The sequence below is a fragment of the Nicotiana sylvestris genome, chromosome 12 (assembly GCF_000393655.2).
Source record: "Nicotiana sylvestris chromosome 12, ASM39365v2, whole genome shotgun sequence".
In the NCBI taxonomy this organism is placed as follows: domain Eukaryota; kingdom Viridiplantae; phylum Streptophyta; class Magnoliopsida; order Solanales; family Solanaceae; genus Nicotiana; species Nicotiana sylvestris.
In genome coordinates this window covers 120,033,525-120,036,953 of record NC_091068.1, presented here as the reverse complement: position 1 = coordinate 120,036,953, position 3,429 = coordinate 120,033,525, and the positions used below count along the sequence as shown (strand labels likewise).

Sequence of the window (3,429 nt, the reverse complement as noted above, 5' to 3'; positions counted from 1 at the left end):
GTCGGCCTGCACAGCTATATATATCAGCTTTTGGGTATGTTTACCCCACATATGAGTGTGGCGTTATTTTCAGACGATTTAGAATATGGCCTCATCGGCCTAAGTTGAGGGTTACCCCTCTAGAGTTCACAGATATAGAGCGGTATGCTCGGGCCGAGTATGGCACCGAGTGTCGGCCATGCTTCTTCAGGTGTGGGGCGTGACAAATTGATGACGGATTTGGTGGTCGGAAAAGTGACAGTTTCCAGTTGGGTGATTTGTGCATATTCAATAATTTTCTTAAAAAAGAAATAATACAAGATTTAAACCAAATTTACTGAATTTGACCGGTAATAGTCTCTTACAAAGTCATGAATTACTACTATGAGTAATAACTTAACGAGCTTGGACCATTATTTTATAGTTTTCCTTGAGTAAATTTTCGTTTTCAACATGTGTAAGAGTTCCAAATTTTAATCTAGTCGCACATTTGGGAAAGAACTAAAATTGCGTTATATCATAAACATAATAAACTTTCTTTCCCGGTTAGAGATTTACGCAAGGGCACAACTGATATTAATGAGCTTATATTTAACTTATCCTCTATGACTGAGATGTATTACTCCCTGCCAGATTCCCACATCCTTATCTTCTCCATTGACACAATACTGCCTGCCTATACTCTCGTAGTTTCTGGAAAAGCTTATAAGTTTCCTACAAAACACAAAGAGAACGAAAGCTAGTTTGAAAGGGAAAAAAAACCTCAATCAAATGGATGTCCTTGAATTTTCTCTTTCTCTATTGATTATTATCATTTGTTTCACTTATTCTACATGGTGGTACCTTACAAAAGATGGTGCAAAAGCTCAGCGCCAACAAATTGGCCTCTCGTTGGAATGTTACCTGGGCTTATTCGAAATGCTCATCGTGTCCATGAATTTGCAACTTCTGTTCTTGTGGAAATTGGGGGCACATTTGAGTTCTATGGTCCTGTGCTTACCAATTTGAATATGTTAATTACTAGTGATCCTGCAAATATCCACCATATCCTTAGTAAAAATTTCTCAAACTATCCAAAGGGTCTTGAATTCCAAAAAACATTCGATATTTTAGGAAATGGAATCTTCGATGTAGATTCCGAATTATGGGAAATTCATAGGAAGACCACCATGTCTTTAATGAGACATGTCAAGTTCCAAACTTTGTTAGAGAGGAACATGTGGGATACTATTGAGAAAGGGCTCCGACCAATTCTTGATACTTTTGCAGAACAAGGCACACCGTTTGATTTGCAAGATATTTTTCAAAGATTCACTTTTGATGCTATTAGCAAATTATTACTTGACCATGATCCAAAAAGATTATCTATTGGTTTGCCTCATGTTCCATGTGAAAAAGCGTTCAACGATGCTGTGGATGCACTTTTGTATAGACACATTTTACCAGAAGGCTGTTGGAAATTACAAAAATGGCTTCAAATTGGTAAAGAAAAGAAGCTCATTCAAGCATGGGAAGCTTTTGATCAGTTTCTATATCCTTGCATTTCACGTAAGCAAGAAGAGTTGATGAACAAAGTAATCAAAGACGAAGACTTCGACTTATTTACTGCCTATATTAAAGCATACAATCTATGGAAGAATAGCGATAATACGGGTAATGTACAAGAATTTTTGAGGGATACTTTCTGAAATTTGATGCTTGCTGGGAGAGACACCACAAGTGCAGCTATCACTTGGTTTTTTTGACTCTTAGCTGAAAATCCTTTAGTAGAGACAAGGATTAGGAAGAGATTGAAGAACAATTGCAACTAAAAGAAGATGAAAACCTCAAGTTTTTCAACATAGAAGAAACACGAAAACTGATCTATTTACATGCTGCTTTGTGTGAAACTCTTAGGCATTTCCACCAGTTTCTTTGGAGAATAAAGTTCCACTTGAATTTGACATACTTCCAAGCGGTCATTGGGTCAAGTCAAACACGAAAATTGTGCTATCATTCTATACAATGGGGAGAATTGAGACTATATGGGGAAAAGATTGCTTAGAATTCAAGCCAGAACGATGGATTTCATAAGAAAGATCAAACATGAGCCGTCTTTTAAATTTCCAGCATTTAATGAAATGGCATTCATTCAGATGAAAATGATAGCAGCCACCATCATATATAGTTACCATAGCCAACTAGTGGAAGCTCAAACCATTTCTCCAAGTGCTTCTATAATCGTTCAAATGAAACATGGTCTGAAAATTAGACTCGTCAAAAGGGTTCATCTTGGTCCAAATAAAAAGACATGCTAGATTGGTGGAATCAATCAACCCTTTCATTCATGGAAGGGATGGTTGTCATGGAAAGGATGGTTGAATCTCAGAGGGGAATCTAGAATTTAAACGTTATGGGTTCAACTTTTAAATTTTTTAAAATTGAACTCATTATATCTTTATACTTATGGGTTCAGACCTACCATTTATGACAATTTTAGTGAACTTTTACATATAAATTTATGTTCTACATCAAAAGTACTGGGTTCAGATACGTCCCCGTTGAATCTTACGCTACTTATATTTTTTAGAGAATTAGAATGAAGTTTTTCTTTTCCTTTATCTGCTTGAAGTTAGCTTACTGCTTGGATGGATTCTATCCTTCAGTTATTACTATCTTTTTCAAGGTATAAAATCTTGTCTTCATCTTAGTTATCTACTTTTGGAAAATAAGCTACTTTCCAAAAGTAGTATGTTTCCCGGTCCAATAATTGAGGATCATGCACAGCTTATGCAGGTCAAGTCATTATCTCCTCGGTTCGCACCTGTTTTTCTTTTCCCTTTTGGTCCTAGATGAGCCATGCCTCTGAAATTAGTGTCCATCAAATAAGATTTAATTTACAATCCAAACAATGGGGACTTCCAAGACTTCCGTCACTAAGGGTGAAAGGACAATATAATGAAGATTCATATATAGTAGATTGTTTTACAAAATCTATTTCGATAGAACTAATTATAATGTCGATGGCTCGAGTTAGAGCAATATTTAATGGACTACTCCAGCCTCATTTATTGCCTTAACATTAGAGGTGGCTCAAAGAAAGTGATGGCCTAAACCTAAACCTTAATAAGATGCTTTAAATTTATTTAGTAGTATTTTTTTGGTCTTATTGTGATAATTGTATACGGATCCATTTGTACGTATCTTGATCATATACTTGATTACCTGCTAGTTCTGCCATTGAAGATACTAGTTAACTCAACTCACAAAGGCTTATATAATATTTTTGGGTGAAAATCATTTATACCCCTCAACTTTGCTTTAAAAATTAAACCCCCCCCCCCTCAACATTGTGCAATAGTCTTTCTCCCCCCTTTTATGTCCGTTGACTTTTTTAAATACCTATTTACCCTTACATATCAACCTTCGTCTCTTTTTTTTCTTTAAAATCATGATATTTTTCGTTCGTTT

General features: G+C 35.7%; 1 pseudogene; it reads left to right on the top strand.

Annotated features, from left to right (window-relative positions):
* The first annotated feature begins 812 nt into the window (after positions 1-812).
* Positions 813-2,276, top strand: LOC104247772 (alkane hydroxylase MAH1-like; annotated as a pseudogene).
* The last annotated feature ends 1,153 nt before the right edge of the window (positions 2,277-3,429 follow it).